Below are 21,009 nucleotides of genomic sequence, written 5' to 3' on the forward strand. Positions count from 1 at the left end.
CAAACTCCATCTACCCTCCATTGCACTCAGATTTCTTCTTTATTGTTAACAATTACTTGCCATTGTGGGTTTGATGGCCGACCCGATTTTTTGCATTAAGAGGAGAAAGTGATTGAGGAGTATGTGGAAATGAACGAAAATGGGAACGTCTCGCCGTCCGTGGTTTGGAAGTTATGGAAGGCGATAGTGAGGGGGGAGGTCATATCATTCAAGACAAAGGTGGTTAGCGAGGCGCGTTAGGTAGGGCAGCGTGGATCGGGGAAATGTTGGCGGGCGTGGAATATATCTGATGCACACGGAAGCGGGACATGTAGTGAGGAGGAAGGAGTTGCAGGTGAAGTTTGATCTTCTATCGAAAGGGAGGGCGGTTCAGCAATGGAGGCCCGCAAGGGATTGGCTATGAGTATGGTGAGCAAGCCATTGGATTGCTGTCGGGTCATTTCCATCGGCAGGCAGCAGCGAGGGAGGTGGGAGGGAGTATTTCTGCATCTGAATGTGAACTGGTTCGTGGATTTAGAAGAATGTTGAGAATATTTTTGTGGCATTTGGGCACTTTGGATCTGAAGCGAGGGGAGTATCGAACTTATATTTGATAATAAATGTAAAATCCTCCCTTTAGTTGATGCGGAGTGGAAACGTTAACTCCGTTTCTCTCTCCACTGATGATGCCAGACCGGCTGAGTTTCCCCTGAAGTTTCTGTTTTTGTGAGTTGAAATCTAATGGATTTGCTTTAACCCAGATGTTTCTGGACCCTGAGGATAATTCCTGCATTTTCAGAATCCAGCACTAACTCCAGTTTGTATTGTGATTTCTGTCGGTGCATTATCGCCCTGTCAACAAATACAGAAAGAAAATGCACAGAGTCCAACAGGAAATTGCGAATTTAAATCAAATCAAATGGCATTTCCTAATTCAACAAAGCGGTGCTATCAAAACATTCTTATAGCAACCTTAACAAAGCTATTGGCTCATCTCGGGTTTGGATTTCGTCAGGTTCTGAATGAAAGAATACTTATTATGAACACAATAATGTTGAGAATTGTATTATGTGTGTCTGCTGCTCCTCCCGAATAAAAAAATACCTTCCGCGTCAAATCACCGAAGCAGCTTTTGCCCTCATGTAGTCGTTGCCGAGTGGTTAAGGCGATGGAGTAGAAATCCATTGGGGTCTCCCCGCGCAGGTTCGAGCCCTGCCGATTACGTATTCCCTTTTTCTCATTCAGGTTCAAGTTTCACCACGTTCTTTGGAACGAATGGTGTCTGATGCGAAATGGTATCCCACACTTTGCAAAAAGACGAGTTGTTTTTCCCAACAGAGTGCGCTCTATTTGAAAAGTCGGGACACAGTTCAACATGTGTTATTATTCAGTGATTGGAAAAGTACACAGCGCTTTCTGGATAAGAATTTTACAATGGAACATATGCTATTAATGAGTGAACGGAGATGTACATTCAGCTTGCTGATGAAGACTTCGGCCATGGGCAAGCGTTATTGACCAGGGAGGGGAGAAGTAAAATGCCTGAATCATGCGAGGAACAATTCAAATTTTCAATTTTGTCCAGGGATTGGCTATGGTGAATGCAGAAAAGCCAGTGTTTCGAAACAAACCTGTTGGACATTAACCTGGTGTTGGAAGACATCTTACTGTGCTCACCACAGTCCAACACCGGCATCTCCAAATCATGGCTCTCTCAAAACTAAGACAATGTGAATGCTTTTTGGATAGTGTATATCGCAAATATATTGTAGATGGTTGAATAAATACTAGAAATTAAGAGGGAACAAGTCAAGACCAGCATGGAGAGAAATAATCCTCACTCACCCGTCAGTCAGGAATATTGGCTGTCTCCCAAGCACTGGATCCGGGTTCTGTTACCGAGCATTGCCAATTTAACCTTAGGGCGATCAAATGAGGACTCTCAAGTCGCGAACGTTGCTTTGTGACTCTAAAGACGTCCGTGGGTGCAATTCAAATAACCATAGTTTCAAACTCCACATACCTTCCATTTAACTCACGCTTCTTCTTTATTGTTCACAATGACTTGCCATTGTGGGTTTGATGGCAGACCCGATTTTTTGCATTAAGATGGGGAAAGTGATTGAGGAAAATGTGGAAATGAACCAAAATGGGAACGTCTCGCCGTCCGTGGTTTGCAAGGTATGGAAGGCGGGAGTGAGGGGAGGTAATTTCATTCAAGGCAAAGGTAGGTAGCGAGGCGCGGGAGGGAGGGCAGCGTTGATCGGGGAGATGTTGGCGGGCGATGGAATATATCTGATGCACACGGAAGAGGGACATGTAGTGAGGAGGAAGGAGTTGCCGGTGAAGTTTGATCTTCTATCGAAAGGGAGGGCGGTTCAGCAATGGAGGCCCGCAAGGGATTGGCTGTGAATATGGTGAGAAAGCCATTGGATTGCTGGCGGGTCATTTCCATCGGCAGGCAGCAGCGAGGGAGGTGGGAGGGAGTATTTCTGCATCTGAATGTGAAATGGTTCGTGGATTTAGAAGAATGTTCAGAATATTTTTGTGACATTTGGGCATTTTTGATCTGAAGCGAGGGGAGTATCGAACTGATATTTGATAATAAATGTAAAATCCTCTCTTTAGTTGATGCGGAGTGGAAACGTTAACTCCGTTTCTCTCTCCACTGATGATGCCAGACCGGCTGAGTTTTCCCTGAAGTTTCTGTTTTTGTGTGTTGAAATTTAATGGATTTGCTTTAACACATATGTTTCTGGACCCTGAGGATAATACCTGCATTTTCAGAATCCAGCACTAACTCCAGTTTGTATTTTGATTTCTGTCGGTGCATTATCGCCCTGTCAACAAATAATGAAAGATAATGCACAGAGTCCAACAGCAAATTGCGATTTTAAATCAAATCAAATGGCATTTCCTAATTCAACAAAGCGGTGCTATCAAAACTTTCCTATAGCAACCTTAACAAAGCTATTGGCTCATATCGGGTTTGGATTTCGTCAGGTTCTGAATGAAAGAATATTTATTGCGAACTCAATAATGTTGAGAATTGTATTATGTGTGTCTGCCTGCTCCTACCGAATAAAAAAATACCTTCCGCGTCAAATCACCGAACAGCATCGGATCTCGTGTAGTCGTGGCCGAGTCGTTAAGGCAATGGACTAGAAATCCATTGGGGTTTCCACGCGCAGGTTCGAACCCTGCCGACTACGTATGTTCTTTTTCTCATTCAGGTTCAAGTTTCACCACGTTCTTTGGAACGAATGGTGTCTGATGCGAAATAGTATCCCACACTTTGCAAAAAGACCAGTTGTTTTTCCCAACAGAGTGCGCTCTATTTGAAAAGGCGGGACACAGTTCGACATGTGTTATTATTCAGTGATTGGAAAAGTTCACAACGCTTTCTGGATAAGAATTATACAATGGAACATATGCCATTAATTAGTGAACGGAGATGTACAGACAGCTTGCTGATGAAGAGTTAGGCCATGGGCAAGCGTTATTGACGAGGCAGGGGAGAAGTAAAAGCCTGAATCATGCGAGCAACAATTCCAATTTTCAATTTTGTCCAGGGATTGGCGATGGTGAATGCAGAAAAGCTAGTGTTTCGAAACAAACCTGTTGGACGTTGACCTGGTGTTGTATGACATCGTACTGTGCTCACCACAGTCCAACACCGGCATCTCTAAATCATGGCTATCTCCAAACTAAGACAATGCGAATGCTTTTTGGATAGTATATATCGCAAATTGATTGTAGATGGTTGAATAGATACTAGAAACTGAGAGGGATCAAGTCAAGACCAGCATGGAGAGAAATAATCCTCACTCACCCGTCAGTCAGGAATGTTGGCTGGCTGCCAAGCACGAGATCCGGGGTCGCTTACCTAGCATTGCCAATTTAGCCTTGTGGCGATCAAATGAGGACTCTCAAGTCGCGAACTTGCTTTGTGACTGTAAAGACGTCCGCGGGTGCAATTCAAATAACCATAGTTTCAAACTCCATCTACCCTCCATTGCACTCAGGTTTCTTCTTTATTGTTAACAATTACTTGCCATTGTGTGTTTGATGGCCGACCCGATTTTTTGCATTAAGAGGAGAAAGTGATTGAGGAGTATGTGGAAATGAACCAAAATGGGAACGTCTCGCCGTCCGTGGTTTGGAAGTTATGGAAGGCGGTAGTGAGGGGGGAGGTCATATCATTCAAGACAAAGGTGGTTAGCAAGGCGCGTTCGGAAGGGCAGCGTGGATCGGGGAAATGTTGGCGGGCGTGGAATATATCTGATGCACACGGAAGCGGGACATGTAGTGAGGGGGAAGGAGTTGCCGGTGAAGTTTGATCTTCTATCGAAAGGGAGGGCGGTTCAGCAATGGAGGCCCGCAAGGGATTGGCTATGAATATGGTGAGAAAGCCATTGGATTGCTGGCGGGTCATTTCCATCGGCAGGCAGCAGCGAGGGAGGTGGGAGGGAGTATTTCTGCATCTGAATGTGAACTGGTTCGTTGATTTAGAAGAATGTTCAGAATATTTTTGTGACATTTGGGCATTTTGGATCTGAACCGAGGGGAGTATCGAACTGATATTTGATAATAAATGTAAAATCCTCTCTTTAGTTGATGCGGAGTGGAAACTTTAACTCCGTTTCTCTCTCCACTGATGATGCCAGACCGGTTGAGTTTTCCCTGAAGTTTCTGTTTTTGTGTGTTGAAATTTAATGGATTTGCTTTAACACATATGTTTCTGGACCCTGAGGATAATACCTGCATTTTCAGAATCCAGCACTAACTCCAGTTTGTATTTTGATTTCTGTCGGTGCATTATCGCCCTGTCAACAAATAATGAAAGATAATGCACAGAGTCCAACAGCAAATTGCGATTTTAAATCAAATCAAATGGCATTTCCTAATTCAACAAAGCGGTGCTATCAAAACTTTCCTATAGCAACCTTAACAAAGCTATTGGCTCATATCGGGTTTGGATTTCGTCAGGTTCTGAATGAAAGAATATTTATTGCGAACTCAATAATGTTGAGAATTGTATTATGTGTGTCTGCCTGCTCCTACCGAATAAAAAAATACCTTCCGCGTCAAATCACCGAACAGCATCGGATCTCGTGTAGTCGTGGCCGAGTGGTTAAGGCAATGGACTAGAAATCCATTGGGGTTTCCACGCGCAGGTTCGAACCCTGCCGACTAGGTATGTTCTTTTTCTCATTCAGGTTCAAGTTTCACCACGTTCTTTGGAACGAATGGTGTCTGATGCGAAATGGTATCCCACACTTTGCAAAAAGACCAGTTGTTTTTCCCAACAGAGTGCGCTCTATTTGAAAAGGCGGGACACAGTTCGACATGTGTTATTATTCAGTGATTGGAAAAGTTCACAACGCTTTCTGGATAAGAATTATACAATGGAACATATGCCATTAATTAGTGAACGGAGATGTACAGACAGCTTGCTGATGAAGAGTTAGGCCATGGGCAAGCGTTATTGACTAGGCAGGGGAGAAGTAAAAACCTGAATCATGCGAGCAACAATTCCAATTTTCAATTTTGTCCAGGGATTGGCGATGGTGAATGCAGAAAAGCTAGTGTTTCGAAACAAACCTGTTGGACGTTGACCTGGTGTTGTAAGACATCGTACTGTGCTCACCACAGTCCAACACCGGCATCTCTAAATCATGGCTATCTCCAAACTAAGACAATGCGAATGCTTTTTGGATAGTATATATCGCAAATTGATTGTAGATGGTTGAATAAATACTAGAAACTGAGAGGGATCAAGTCAAGACCAGCATGGAGAGAAATAATCCTCACTCACCCGTCAGTCAGGAATGTTGGCTGGCTTCCAAGCACGAGATCCGGGGTCGCTTACCTAGCATTGCCAATTTAGCCTTGTGGCGATCAAATGAGGACTCTCAAGTCGCGAACTTGCTTTGTGACTGTAAAGACGTCCGCGGGTGCAATTCAAATAACCATAGTTTCAAACTCCATCTACCCTCCATTGCACTCAGGTTTCTTCTTTATTGTTAACAATTACTTGCCATTGTGGGTTTGATGGCCGACCCGATTTTTTGCATTAAGAGGAGAAAGTGATTGAGGAGTATATGGAAATGAACCAAAATGGGAACGTCTCGCCGTCCGTGGTTTGGAAGTTATGGAAGGCGGTAGTGAGGGGGGAGGTCGTATCATTCAAGACAAAGGTGGTTAGCAAGGCGCGTTCGGAAGGGCAGCGTGGATCGGGGAAATGTTGGCGGGCGTGGAATATATCTGATGCACACGGAAGCGGGACATGTAGTGAGGAGGAAGGAGTTGCAGGTGAAGTTTGATCTTCTATCGAAAGGGAGGGCGTTTCAGCAATGGAGGCCCGCAAGGGATTGGCTGTGAATATGGTGAGAAAGCCATTGGATTGCTGGCGGGTCATTTCCATCGGCAGGCAGCAGCGAGGGAGGTGGGTGGGAGTATTTCTGCATCTGAATGTGAACTGGTTCGTGGATTTAGAAGAATGTTCAGAATATTTTTGTGACATTTGGGCATTTTGGATCTGAAGCGAGGGGAGTATCGAACTGATATTTGATAATAAATGTAAAATCCTCTCTTTAGTTGATGCGGAGTGGAAACGTTAACTCCGTTTCTCTCACCACTGATGATGCCAGACCGGCTGAGTTTTCCCTGAAGTTTCTGTTTTTGTGTGTTGAAATTTAATGGATTTGCTTTAACACATATGTTTCTGGACCCTGAGGATAATACCTGCATTTTCAGAATCCAGCACTAACTCCAGTTTGTATTTTGATTTCTGTCGGTGCATTATCGCCCTGTCAACAAATAATGAAAGAAAATGCACAGAGTCCAACAGCAAATTGTGATTTTAAATCAAATCAAATGGCATTTCCTAATTCAACAAAGCGGTGCTATCAAAACTTTCCTATAGCAACCTTAACAAAGCTATTGGCTCATCTCGGGTTTGGATTTCGTCAGGTTCTGAATGAAAGAATATTTATTGCGAACTCAGTAATGTTGAGAATTGTATTATGTGTGTCTGCCTGCTTACTACCGAATAAAAAAATACCTTCCGCGTCAAATGACACCGAAGCAGCTTTTGAGCTCGTGTAGTCGTGGCCGAGTGGTTTAGGCGATGGACTAGAAATCCATTGGGGTCTCCCCGCGCAGGTTCGAACCATGCCGACTCCGTATGTTCTTTTTCGCATTCATGTTCAAGTTTCACCATGTTCTTTGGAACGAATGGTGACTGATGCGAAATGGTATCCCACACTTTGCAAAAAGACGAGTTGTTTTTCCCAACAGAGTGCGCTCTATTTGAAAAGTCGGGAGACAGTTCAACATGTGTTATTATTCAGTGATTGGAAAAGTACACAGCGCTATCTGGATAAGAATTTTACAATGGAACACATGCTATTAATTAGTGAACGGAGATGTACATTCAGCTTACTGATGAAGACTTAGGCCATGGGCAAGCGTTGTTGACCAGGGAGGGGAGAAGTAAGATGCCTGAATCATGCGAGCAACAATTCCAATTTTCGATTTTGTCCAGGGATTGGCTATGGTGAATGCAGAAAAGCTAGTGTTTCGAAACATACCTGTTGGACGTTCACCTGGTGTTGTAAGACATCGTACTGTGCTCACCACATTCCAACACCGGCATCTCTAAATCATGGCTATCTCCAAACTAAGACAATGCGAATGCTTTTTGGATAGTGTATATCGCAAATTGATTGTAGATGGTTGAATAAATACTAGAAACTAAGAGGGAACAAGCATGGAGAGAAATAATCCTCACTCACCCGTCAGTCAGGAATGTTGGCTGTCTCCCAAGCACTAGATCCGGGGTCGCTTACCGAGCATTGCCAATTTAACCTTGTGGCGATCAAATGAGGACTCTCAAGTCGCGAACTTGCTTTGTGACTGTAAAGACGTCCGCGGTTGCAGTTCAAATAACCATAGTTTCAAACTCCATCTACCCTCCATTGCACTCAGGTTTCTTCTTTATTGTTAACAATTACTTGCCATTGTGGGTTTGATGGCCGACCCGATTTTTTGCATTAAGAGGAGAAAGTGATTGAGGAGTATGTGGAAATGAACCAAAATGGGAACGTCTCGCCGTCCGTGGTTTGGAAGTTATGGAAGGCGGTAGTGAGGGGGGAGGTCATATTATTCAAGACAAAGGTGGTTAGCGAGGCGCGTTAGGAAGGGCAGCGTGGATCGGGGAAATGTTGGCGGGCGTGGAATATATCTGATGCACACGGAAGCGGGACATGTAGTGAGGAGGAAGGAGTTGCAGGTGAAGTTTGATCTTCTATCGAAAGGGAGGGCGGTTCAGCAATGGAGGCCCGCAAGGGATTGGCTATGAGGATGGTGAGCAAGCCATTGGATTGCTGACGGGTCATTTCCATCGGCAGGCAGCAGCGAGGGAGGTGGGAGGGAGTATTTCTGCATCTGAATGTGAACTGGTTCGTGGATTTAGAAGAATGTTGAGAATATTTTTGTGGCATTTGGGCACTTTGGATCTGAAGCGAGGGGAGTATCGAACTTATATTTGATAATAAATGTAAACTCCTCCCTTTAGTTGATGCGGAGTGGAAACGTTAACTCCGTTTCTCTCTCCACTGATGATGCCAGACCGGCTGAGTTTTCCCTGAACTTTCTGTTTTTGTGTGTTGAAATTTAATGGATTTGCTTTAACCCATATGTTTCTGGACCCTGAGGATAATTCCTGCATTTTCAGAATCCAGCACTAACTCCAGTTTGTATTGTGATTTCTTTCGGTGCATTATCGCCTTGTCAACAAATACAGAAAGAAAATGCACCGAGTCCAACAGCAAATTGCGAATTTAAATCAAATCAAATGACATTTCCTAATTCAACAAAGTGGTGCTATCAAAGCTTTCCTATAGCAACCTTAACAAAGCTATTGGCTCATCTCGGGTTAGGATTTCGTCAGGTTCTGAATGAAAGAATATTTATTGTGAACTCAATAATGTTCAGAATTGAATGATGTGTTTCTGCCTACTCCTACCGAATAAAAAAATACCTTCCGCGTCAAATGACACCTAAGCAGCTTTTGAGCTCGTGTAGTCGTGGCCGAGTGGTTAAGGCGATGGACTAGAAATCTATTGGGGTCTCCCCGCGCAGGTTCGAACCCTGCCGACTACGTATGTTCTTTTTCGCATTCAGGTTCAAGTTTCACCACGTTCTTTGGAACGAATGGTGTCTGATGCGAAATGGTATCCCACACTTTGCAAAAAGGCGAGTTGTTTTTCCCAACAGAGTGCGCTCTATTTGAAAAGTCGGGACACAGTTCAACATGTGTTATTATTCAGTGATTGGAAAAGTTCACAACGCTTTCTGGATAAGAATTATACAATGGAACATATGCCATTAATTAGTGAACGGAGATGTACAGACAGCTTGCTGATGAAGAGTTAGGCCATGGGCAAGCGTTATTGACTAGGGAGGGGAGAAGTAAAAGCCTGAATCATGCGAGCAACTATTCCAATTTTCGATTTTGTCCAGGGAATGGCTATGGTGAATGCAGAAAAGCTAGTGGTTCGAAACATACCTGTTGGACGTTAACCTGGTGTTGTCAGACATCGTACTGTGCTCACCACAGTCCAACACCGGCATGTCTAAATCATGGCTATTTCCAAACTAAGACAATGTGAATGATTTTTGGATAGTGTATATCGCAAATTGATTGTAGATGGTTGAATAAATACTAGAAACTAAGAGGGAACAAGCATGGAGAGAAATAAGCCTCACTCACCCGTCAGTCAGGAATTTTGGCTGTCTCCCATGCACGAGATCCGGGTTCGCTTACCGAGCATTGCCAATTTAACCTTGTGGCGATCAAATGAGGACTCTCAAGTCGCGAACGTCCGCGGGTGCAATTCAAATAACCATAGTTTCAAACTCCATCTACCTTCCATTGAACTCAGGTTTCTTCTTTATTGTTAACAATTACTTGCCATTGTGGGTTTGATGGCAGACCCAATTTTTTGCATTAAGAGGAGAAAGTGATTGAGGAGTATGTGGAAATGAACCAAAATGGGAACGTCTCGCCGTCCGTGGTTTGGAAGGTATGGAAGGCGGTAGTGAGGGGGGAGGTCATTTCATTCAAGACAAAGGTGGTTAGCGAGGCGCGTTAGGAATGGCAGCGTGGATCAGGGAGATGTTGGCGGGCGATGGAATATATCTGATGCACACGGAAGCGGCACATTTAGTGAGGAGGAAGGAGTTGCAGGTGAAGTTTGATCTTCTATCGAAAGGGAGGGCTGTTCAGCAATGGAGGCCCGCAAGGGATTGGCTATGAGTATGGTGAACAAGCCATTGGATGGCTGGCTGGTCATTTCCATCGGCAGGCAGCAGCGATGGAGGTGGAAGGGAGTATTTCTGCATCTGAATGTGAACTGGTTCGTGGATTTAGAAGAATGTTGATAATATTTTTGTGACATTTGGGCATTTTGGATCTGAAGCGCGGGGAGTATCGAACTTATATTTGATAATAAATGTAAAATCCTCCCTTTAGTTGATGCGGAGTGGAAACGTTAACTCCGTTTCTCTCTCCACTGATGATGCCAGACCGGCTGAGTTTCCCCTGAAGTTTCTGTTTTTGTGAGTTGAAATCTAATGGATTTGCTTTAACCCAGATGTTTCTGGACCCTGAGGATAATTCCTGCATTTTCAGAATCCAGCACTAACTCCAGTTTGTATTGTGATTTCTGTCGGTGCATTATCGCCCTGTCAACAAATACAGAAAGAAAATGCACAGAGTCCAACAGCAAATTGCGAATTTAAATCAAATCAAATGGCATTTCCTAATTCAACAAAGCGGTGCTATCAAAACATTCTTATAGCAACCTTAACAAAGCTATTGGCTCATCTCGGGTTTGGATTTCGTCAGGTTCTGAATGAAAGAATACTTATTATGAACACAATAATGTTCAGAATTGTATTATGTGTGTCTGCTGCTCCTCCCGAATAAAAAATAACCTTCCGCGTCAAATCACCGAAGCAGCTTTTGCGCTCATGTAGTCGTGGCCGAGTGGTTAAGGCGATGGAGTAGAAATCCATTGGGGTCTCCCCGCGCAGGTTCGAACCCTGCCGATTACGTATTCCCTTTTTCTCATTCAGGTTCAAGTTTCACCACGTTCTTTGGAACGAATGGTGTCTGATGCGAAATGGTATCCCACACTTTGCAAAAAGACGAGTTGTTTTTCCCAACAGAGTGCGCTCTATTTGAAAAGTCGGGACACAGTTCAACATGTGTTATTATTCAGTGATTGGAAAAGTACACAGCGCTTTCTGGATAAGAATTTTACAATGGAACATATGCTATTAATGAGTGAACGGAGATGTACATTCAGCTTGCTGATGAAGACTTCGGCCATGGGCAAGCGTTATTGACCAGGGAGGGGAGAAGTAAAATGCCTGAATCATGCGAGCAACAATTCCAATTTTCAATTTTGTCCAGGGATTGGCTATGGTGAATGCAGAAAAGCCAGTGTTTCGAAACAAACCTGTTGGACATTAACCTGGTGTTGGAAGACATCTTACTGTGCTCACCACAGTCCAACACCGGCATCTCCAAATCATGACTATCTCAAAACTAATACAATGTGAATGCTTTTTGGATAGTGTATATCACAAATATATTGTAGATGGTTGAATAAATACTAGAAATTAAGAGGGAACAAGTCAAGACCAGCATGGAGAGAAATAATCCTCACTCACCCGTCAGTCAGGAATATTGGCTGTCTCCCAAGCACTGGATCCGGGTTCTGTTACCGAGCATTGCCAATTTAACCTTAGGGCGATCAAATGAGGACTCTCAAGTCGCGAACGTTGCTTTGTTACTCTAAAGACGTCCGTGGGTGCAATTCAAATAACCATAGTTTCAAACTCCACCTACCTTCCATTGAACTCAGGCTTCTTCTTTATTGTTCACAATGAGTTGCCATTGTGGGTTTGATGGCAGACCCGATTTTTTGCATTAAGATGGGGAAAGTGATTGAGGAGTATGTGGAAATGAACCAAAATGGGAACGTCTCGCCGTCCGTGGTTTGCAAGGTATGGAAGGCGGGAGTGAGGGGGGAGGTCATATCATTCAAGACAAAGGTGGTTAGCGAGGCGCGTTAGGAAGGGCAGCGTGGATCGGGGAAATGTTGGCGGGCGTGGAATATATCTGATGCACACGGAAGCGGGACATGTAGTGAGGAGGAAGGAGTTGCAGGTGAAGTTTGATCTTCTATCGAAAGGGAGGGCGGTTCAGCAATGGAGGCCCGCAAGGGATTGGCTATGAGTATGGTGAGCAAGCCATTGGATTGCTGACGGGTCATTTCCATCGGCAGGCAGCAGCGAGGGAGGTGGGAGGGAGTATTTCTGCATCTGAATGTGAACTGGTTCGTGGATTTAGAAGAATGTTGAGAATATTTTTGTGGCATTTGGGCACTTTGGATCTGAAGCGAGGGGAGTATCGAACTTATAAATGATAATAAATGTAAACTCCTCCCTTTAGTTGATGCGGAGTGGAAACGTTAACTCCGTTTCTCTCTCCACTGATGATGCCAGACCGGCTGAGTTTTCCCTGAAGTTTCTGTTTTTGTGTGTTGAAATTTAATGGATTTGCTTTAACCCATATGTTTCTGGACCCTGAGGATAATTCCTGCATTTTCAGAATCCAGCACTAACTCCAGTTTGTATTGTGATTTCTTTCGGTGCATTATCGCCTTGTCAACAAATACAGAAAGAAAATGCACCGAGTCCAACAGCAAATTGCGAATTTAAATCAAATCAAATGACATTTCCTAATTCAACAAAGCGGTGCTATCAAAACTTTCCTATAGCAACCTTAACAAAGCTATTGGCTCATCTCGGGTTTGGATTTCGTCAGGTTCTGAATGAAAGAATATTTATTGCGAACTCAATAATGTTGAGAATTGTATTATGTGTGTCTGCCTGCTCCTACCGAATAAAAAAATACCTTCCGCGTCAAATCACCGAACAGCATCGGATCTCGTGTAGTCGTGGCCGAGTGGTTAAGGCAATGGACTAGAAATCCATTGGGGTTGCCACGCGCAGGTTCGAACCCTGCCGACTACGTATGTTCATTTTCTCATTCAGGTTCAAGTTTCACCACGTTCTTTGGAACGAATGGTGTCTGATGCGAAATGGTATCCCACACTTTGCAAAAAGACCAGTTGTTTTTCCCAACAGAGTGCGCTCTATTTGAAAAGGCGGGACACAGTTCGACATGTGTTATTATTCAGTGATTGGAAAAGTTCACAACGCTTTCTGGATAAGAATTATACAATGGAACATATGCCATTAATTAGTGAACGGAGATGTACAGACAGCTTGCTGATGAAGAGTTAGGCCATGGGCAAGCGTTATTGACTAGGCAGGGGAGAAGTAAAAGCCTGAATCATGCGAGCAACAATTCCAATTTTCAATTTTGTCCAGGGATTGGCGATGGTGAATGCAGAAAAGCTAGTGTTTCGAAACAAACCTGTTGGACGTTGACCTGGTGTTGTAAGACATCGTACTGTGCTCACCACAGTCCAACACCGGCATCTCTAAATCATGGCTATCTCCAAACTAAGACAATGCGAATGCTTTTTGGATAGTATATATCGCAAATTGATTGTAGATGGTTGAATAAATACTAGAAACTGAGAGAACAAAGAACAAAGAACAAAGAAATGTACAGCACAGGAACAGGCCCTTCGGCCCTCCAAGCCCGTGCCGACCATACTGCCCGACTAAACTACAATCTTCTACACTTCCTGGGTCCGTATCCTTCTATTCCCATCCTATTCATATATTTGTCAAGATGCCCCTTAAATGTCCCTATCGTCCCTGCCTCCACTACCTCCTCCGGTAGTGAGTTCCAGGCACCCACAACCCTCTGCGTAAAAAACTTGCCTCGTACATCTACTCTAAACTTTGCCCCTCTCACCTTAAACCTATGCCCCCTAGTAATTGACCCCTCTACCCTGGGGAAAAGCCTCTGACTATCAAGTCAAGACCAGCATGGAGAGAAATAATCCTCACTCACCCGTCAGTCAGGAATGTTGGCTGTCCCCCAAGCACTAGATCCGGGGTCGCTTACCTAGCATTGCCAATTTAGCCTTGTGGCCATCAAATGAGGACTCTCATGTCGCGAACTTGCTTTGTGACTGTAAAGACGTCCGCGGGTGCAATTCAAATAACCATAGTTTCAAACTCCATCTACCCTCCATTGCACTCAGGTTTCTTCTTTATTGTTAACAATTACTTGCCATTGTGGGTTTGATGGCCGACCCGATTTTTTGCATTAAGAGGAGAAAGTGATTGAGGAGTATGTGGAAATGAACCAAAATGGGAACGTCTCGCCGTCCGTGGTTTGGAAGTTATGGAAGGCGGTAGTGAGGGGGGAGGTCATATCATTCAAGACAAAGGTGGTTAGCAAGGCGCGTTCGGAAGGGCAGCGTGGATCGGGGAAATGTTGGCGGGCGTGGAATATATCTGATGCACACGGAAGCGGGACATGTAGTGAGGGGGAAGGAGTTGCCGGTGAAGTTTGATCTTCTATCGAAAGGGAGGGCGGTTCAGCAATGGAGGCCCGCAAGGGATTGGCTATGAATATGGTGAGAAAGCCATTGGATTGCTGGCGGGTCATTTCCATCGGCAGGCAGCAGCGAGGGAGGTGGGAGGGAGTATTTCTGCATCTGATTGTGAACTGGTTCGTTGATTTAGAAGAATGTTCAGAATATTTTTGTGACATTTGGGCATTTTGGATCTGAACCGAGGGGAGTATCGAACTGATATTTGATAATAAATGTAAAATCCTCTCTTTAGTTGATGCGGAGTGGAAACGTTAACTCCGTTTCTCTCTCCACTGATGATGCCAGACCGGTTGAGTTTTCCCTGAAGTTTCTGTTTTTGTGTATTGAAATTTAATGGATTTGCTTTAACACATATGTTTCTGGACCCTGAGGATAATACCTGCATTTTCAGAATCCAGCACTAACTCCAGTTTGTATTTTGATTCCTGTCGGTGCATTATCGCCCTGTCAACAAATAATGAAAGATAATGCACAGAGTCCAACAGCAAATTGCGATTTTAAATCAAATCAAATGGCATTTCCTAATTCAACAAAGCGGTGCTATCAAAACTTTCCTATAGCAACCTTAACAAAGCTATTGGCTCATCTCGGGTTTGGATTTCGTCAGGTTCTGAATGAAAGAATATTTATTGCGAACTCAATAATGTTGAGAATTGTATTATGTGTGTCTGCCTGCTCCTACCGAAAAAAAAAATACCTTCCGCGTCAAATCACCGAACAGCATCGGATCTCGTGTAGTCGTGGCCGAGTGGTTAAGGCAATGGACTAGAAATCCATTGGGGTTTCCACGCGCAGGTTCGAACCCTGCCGACTACGTATGTTCTTTTTCTCATTCAGGTTCAAGTTTCACCACGTTCTTTGGAACGAATGGTGTCTGATGCGAAATGGTATCCCACACTTTGCAAAAAGACCAGTTGTTTTTCCCAACAGAGTGCGCTCTATTTGAAAAGGCGGGACACAGTTCGACATGTGTTATTATTCAGTGATTGGAAAAGTTCACAACGCTTTCTGGATAAGAATTATACAATGGAACATATGCCATTAATTAGTGAACGGAGATGTACAGACAGCTTGCTGATGAAGAGTTAGGCCATGGGCAAGCGTTATTGACTAGGCAGGGGAGAAGTAAAAGCCTGAATCATGCGAGCAACAATTCCAATTTTCAATTTTGTCCAGGGATTGGCGATGGTGAATGCAGAAAAGCTAGTGTTTCGAAACATACCTGTTGGACGTTCACCTGGTGTTGTAAGACATCGTACTGTGCTCACCACAGTCCAACACCGGCATCTCTAAATCATGGCTATCTCCAAACTGAGACAATGCGAATGCTTTTTGGATAGTGTATATCGCAAATTGATTGTAGATGGTTGAATAAATACTAGAAACTAAGAGGGAATAAGTCAAGACCAGCATGGAGAGAAATAATCCTCACTCACCCGTCAGTCAGGAATGTTGGCTGTCTCCCAAGCACTAGATCCGGGGTCGCTTATCGAGCATTGCCAATTTAACCTTGTGGCGATCAAATGAGGACTCTCAAGTCGCGAACTTGCTTTGTGACTGTAAAGATGTCCGCGGTTGCAATTCAAATAACCATAGTTTCAAACTCCATCTACCCTCCATTGCACTCAGGTTTCTTCTTTATTGTTAACAATTACTTGCCATTGTGGGTTTGATGGCCGACCCGGTTTTTTGCATTAAGAGGAGAAAGTGATTGAGGAGTATGTGGAAATGAACCAAAATGGGAACGTCTCGCCGTCCGTGGTTTGGAAGTTATGGAAGGCGGTAGTGAGGGGGGAGGTCATATCATTCAAGACAAAGGTGGTTAGCGAGGCGCGTTAGGAAGGGCAGCGTGGATCGGGGAAATGTTGGCGGGCGTGGAATATATCTGATGCACACGGAAGCGGGACATGTAGTGAGGAGGAAGGAGTTGCAGGTGAAGTTTGATCTTCTATCGAAAGGGAGGGCGGTTCAGCAATGGAGGCCCGCAAGGGATTGGCTATGAGTATGGTGAGCAAGCCATTGGATTGCTGACGGGTCATTTCCATCGGCAGGCAGCAGCGAGGGAGGTGGGAGGGAGTATTTCTGCATCTGAATGTGAACTGGTTCGTGGATTTAGAAGAATGTTGAGAATATTTTTGTGGCATTTGGGCACTTTGGATCTGAAGCGAGGGGAGTATCGAACTTATAAATGATAATAAATGTAAACTCCTCCCTTTAGTTGATGCGGAGTGGAAACGTTAACTCCGTTTCTCTCTCCACTGATGATGCCAGACCGGCTGAGTTTTCCCTGAAGTTTCTGTTTTTGTGTGTTGAAATTTAATGGATTTGCTTTAACCCATATGTTTCTGGACCCTGAGGATAATTCCTGCATTTTCAGAATCCAGCACTAACTCCAGTTTGTATTGTGATTTCTTTCGGTGCATTATCGCCTTGTCAACAAATACAGAAAGAAAATGCACCGAGTCCAACAGCAAATTGCGAATTTAAATCAAATCAAATGACATTTCCTAATTCAACAAAGTGGTGCTATCAAAGCTTTCCTATAGCAACCTTAACAAAGCTATTGGCTCATCTCGGGTTTGGATTTCGTCAGGTTCTGAATGAAAGAATATTTATTGTGAACTCAATAATGTTCAGAATTGAATGATGTGTTTCTGCCTACTCCTACCGAATAAAAAAATACCTTCCGCGTCAAATGACACCGAAGCAGCGTTTGAGCTCGTGTTGTCGTGGCCGAGTGGTTAAGGCGATGCACTAGAAATCCATTGGGGTCTCCCCTCGCAGGTTCGAACCCTGCCGACTACGTATGTCCTTTTTCGCATTCAGTTTCAAGTTTCACCATGTTCTTTGGAACGAATGGTGTCTGATGCGAAATGGTATCCCACACTTTGCAAAAAGACGAGTTGTTTTTCCCAACAGAGTGCGCTCTATTTGAAAAGTCGGGACACAGTTCAACATGTGTTATTATTCAGTGATTGGAAAAGTACACAGCGCTATCTGGATAAGAATTTTACAATGGAACACATGCTATTAATTAGTGAACGGAGATGTTCATTCAGCTTTCTGATGAAGACTTAGGCCATGGGCAAGCGTTGTTGACCAGGGAGGGGAGAAGTAAAATGCCTGAATCATGCGAGCAACAATTCCAATTTTCGATTTTGTCCAGGGATTGGCTATCGTGAATGCAGAAAAGCTAGTGTTTCGAAACATACCTGTTGGACGTTCACCTGGTGTTGTAAGACATCGTACTGTGCTCACCACAGTCCAACACCGGCATCTCTAAATCATGGCTATCTCCAAACTAAGACAATGCGAATGCTTTTTGGATAATGCATATCGCAAATTGATTGTAGATGGTTGAATAAATACTAGAAACTAAGAGGGAACAAGTCAAGACCAGCATGGAGAGAAATAATCCTCACTCACCCGTCAGTCAGGAATGTTGGCTGTCTCCCAAGCACTAGATCCGGGGTCGCTTACCGAGCATTGCCAATTTAACCTTGTGGCGATCAAATGAGGACTCTCAAGTCGCGAACTTGCTTTGTGACTGTAAAGACGTCCGCGGTTGCAATTCAAATAACCATAGTTTCAAACTCCATCTACCCTCCATTGCACTCAGGTTTCTTCTTTATTGTTAACAATTACTTGCCATTGTGGGTTTGATGGCCGACCCGATTTTTTGCATTAAGAGGAGAAAGTGATTGAGGAGTATGTGGAAATGAACCAAAATGGGAACGTCTCGCCGTCCGTGGTTTGGAAGTTATGGAAGGCGGTAGTGAGGGGGGAGGTCATATCATTCAAGACAAAGGTCGTTAGCGAGGCGCGTTAGGAAGGGCAGCGTGGATCGGGGAAATGTTGGCGGGCGTGGAATATATCTGATGCACACGGAAGCGGGACATGTAGTGAGGAGGAAGGAGTTGCAGGTGAAGTTTGATCTTCTATCGAAAGGGAGGGCGGTTCAGCAATGGAGGCCCGCAAGGGATTGGCTATGAGTATGGTGAGCAAGCCATTGGATTGCTGACGGGTCATTTCCATCGGCAGGCAGCAGCGAGGGAGGTGGGAGGGAGTATTTCTGCATCTGAATGTGAACTGGTTCGTGGATTTAGAAGAATGTTGAGAATATTTTTGTGGCATTTGGGCACTTTGGATCTGAAGCGAGGGGAGTATCGAACTTATATTTGATAATAAATGTAAACTCCTCCCTTTAGTTGATGCGGAGTGGAAACGTTAACTCCGTTTCTCTCTCCACTGATGATGCCAGACCGGCTGAGTTTTCCCTGAAGTTTCTGTTTTTGTGTGTTGAAATTTAATGGATTTGCTTTAACCCATATGTTTCTGGACCCTGAGGATAATTCCTGCATTTTCAGAATCCAGCACTAACTCCAGTTTGTATTGTGATTTCTTTCGGTGCATTATCGCCCTGTCAACAAATACAGAAAGAAAATGCACCGAGTCCAACAGCAAATTGCGAATTTAAATCAAATCAAATGACATTTCCTAATTCAACAAAGTGGTGCTATCAAAGCTTTCCTATAGCAACCTTAACAAAGCTATTGGCTCATCTCGGGTTTGGATTTCGTCAGGTTCTGAATGAAAGAATATTTATTGTGAACTCAATAATGTTCAGAATTGAATGATGTGTTTCTGCCTACTCCTACCGAATAAAAAAATACCTTCCGCGTCAAATGACACCGAAGCAGCTTTTGAGCTCGTGTAGTCGTGGCCGAGTGGTTAAGGCGATGGACTAGAAATCCATTGGGGTCTCCCCGCGCAGGTTCGAGCCCTGCCGACTACGTATGTTCTTTTTCGCATTCAGGTTCAAGTTTCACCACGTTCTTTGGAACGAATGGTGTCTGATGCGAAATGGTATCCCACACTTTGCAAAAAGACGAGTTGTTTTTCCCAACAGAGTGCGCTCTATTTGAAAAGTCGGGACACAGTTCAACATGTGTTATTATTCAGTGATTGGAAAAGTTCACAACGCTTTCTGGATAAGAATTATACAATGGAACATATGCCATTAATTAATGAACGGAGATGTACATTCAGCTTGCTGATGAAGAGTTAGGCCATGGGCAAGCGTTATTGACTAGGGAGGGGAGAAGTAAAAGCCTGAATCATGCGAGCAACTATTCCAATTTTCGATTTTGTCCAGGGAATGGCTATGGTGAATGCAGAAAAGCTAGTGGTTCGAAACATACCTGTTGGACGTTAACCTGGTGTTGTCAGACATCGTACTGTGCTCACCACAGTCCAACACCGGCATCTCTAAATCATGGCTATCTCCAAACTAAGACAATGTGAATGATTTTTGGATAGTGTATATCGCAAATTGATTGTAGATGGTTGAATAAATACTAGAAACTAAGAGGGAACAAGCATGGAGAGAAATAAGCCTTACTCACCCGTCAGTCAGGAATGTTGGCTGTCTCCCATGCACGAGATCCGGGTTCGCTTACCGAGCATTGCCAATTTAACCTTGTGGCGATCAAATGAGGACTCTCAAGTCGCGAACGTCCGCGGGTGCAATTCAAATAACCATAGTTTCAAACTCCATCTACCTTCCATTGAACTCAGGTTTCTTCTTTATTGTTAACAATGACTTGCCATTGTGGGTTTGATGGCAGACCCAATTTTTTGCATTAAGAGGAGAAAGTGATTGAGGAGTATGTGGAAATGAACCAAAATGGGAACGTCTCGCCGTCCGTGGTTTGGAAGGTATGGAAGGCGGTAGTGAGGGGGGAGGTCATTTCATTCAAGACAAAGGTGGTTAGCGAGGCGCGTTAGGAATGGCAGCGTGGATCAGGGAGATGTTGGCGGGCGATGGAATATATCTGATGCACACGGAAGCGGCACATTTAGTGAGGAGGAAGGAGTTGCAGGTGAAGTTTGATCTTCTATCGAAAGGGAGGGCTGTTCAGCAATGGAGGCCCGCAAGGGATTGGCTATGAGTATGGTGAACAAGCCATTGGATGGCTGGCTGGTCATTTCCATCGGCAGGCAGCAGCGATGGAGGTGGAAGGGAGTATTTCTGCATCTGAATGTGAACTGGTTCGTGGATTTAGAAGAATGTTGATAATATTTTTGTGACATTTGGGCATTTTGGATCTGAAGCGCGGGGAGTATCGAACTTATATTTGATAATAAATGTAAAATCCTCCCTTTAGTTGATGCGGAGTGGAAACGTTAACTCCGTTTCTCTCTCCACTGATGATGCCAGACCGGCTGAGTTTCCCCTGAAGTTTCTGTTTTTGTGTGTTGAAATTTAATGGGTTTGCTTTCACCCATATGCTTCAGGACCCTGAGGATAATTCCTGCATTTTCAGAATCCAGCACTAACTCCAGTTGTATTGTGATATCTGTCGGTGCATTATCGCCCTGTCAACAAATACAGAAAGAAAATGCACAGAGT

The 21,009-nt window shown here is 44.1% G+C and overlaps 10 non-coding genes across 10 annotated transcripts; all 10 read left to right on the forward strand.

The window, feature by feature from the left end:
* Positions 1-1,121: 1,121 nt before the first annotated feature.
* On the forward strand, positions 1,122-1,203 carry trnas-aga (transfer RNA serine (anticodon AGA)). The gene has a single exon. It is a non-coding gene; the product is annotated as a tRNA-Ser (tRNA).
* A 1,906-nt stretch (positions 1,204-3,109) lies between these two features.
* trnas-aga (transfer RNA serine (anticodon AGA)) lies at positions 3,110-3,191 on the forward strand. The gene has a single exon. It is a non-coding gene; the product is annotated as a tRNA-Ser (tRNA).
* Positions 3,192-5,095: 1,904 nt separating this feature from the next.
* trnas-aga (transfer RNA serine (anticodon AGA)) lies at positions 5,096-5,177 on the forward strand. Its single transcript has one exon. It is a non-coding gene; the product is annotated as a tRNA-Ser (tRNA).
* A 1,908-nt stretch (positions 5,178-7,085) lies between these two features.
* trnas-aga (transfer RNA serine (anticodon AGA)) lies at positions 7,086-7,167 on the forward strand. The gene has a single exon. It is a non-coding gene; the product is annotated as a tRNA-Ser (tRNA).
* A 1,898-nt stretch (positions 7,168-9,065) lies between these two features.
* Positions 9,066-9,147, forward strand: trnas-aga (transfer RNA serine (anticodon AGA)). Its single transcript has one exon. It is a non-coding gene; the product is annotated as a tRNA-Ser (tRNA).
* Positions 9,148-11,021: 1,874 nt separating this feature from the next.
* Positions 11,022-11,103, forward strand: trnas-aga (transfer RNA serine (anticodon AGA)). Its single transcript has one exon. It is a non-coding gene; the product is annotated as a tRNA-Ser (tRNA).
* A 1,907-nt stretch (positions 11,104-13,010) lies between these two features.
* On the forward strand, positions 13,011-13,092 carry trnas-aga (transfer RNA serine (anticodon AGA)). The gene has a single exon. It is a non-coding gene; the product is annotated as a tRNA-Ser (tRNA).
* Positions 13,093-15,331: 2,239 nt separating this feature from the next.
* Positions 15,332-15,413, forward strand: trnas-aga (transfer RNA serine (anticodon AGA)). Its single transcript has one exon. It is a non-coding gene; the product is annotated as a tRNA-Ser (tRNA).
* Positions 15,414-17,320: 1,907 nt separating this feature from the next.
* trnas-aga (transfer RNA serine (anticodon AGA)) lies at positions 17,321-17,402 on the forward strand. The gene has a single exon. It is a non-coding gene; the product is annotated as a tRNA-Ser (tRNA).
* Positions 17,403-19,310: 1,908 nt separating this feature from the next.
* trnas-aga (transfer RNA serine (anticodon AGA)) lies at positions 19,311-19,392 on the forward strand. The gene has a single exon. It is a non-coding gene; the product is annotated as a tRNA-Ser (tRNA).
* Positions 19,393-21,009: the final 1,617 nt, after the last annotated feature.

This window comes from Scyliorhinus torazame, chromosome 4 (genome assembly GCF_047496885.1).
Source record: "Scyliorhinus torazame isolate Kashiwa2021f chromosome 4, sScyTor2.1, whole genome shotgun sequence".
Lineage (NCBI taxonomy): Eukaryota > Metazoa > Chordata > Chondrichthyes > Carcharhiniformes > Scyliorhinidae > Scyliorhinus > Scyliorhinus torazame.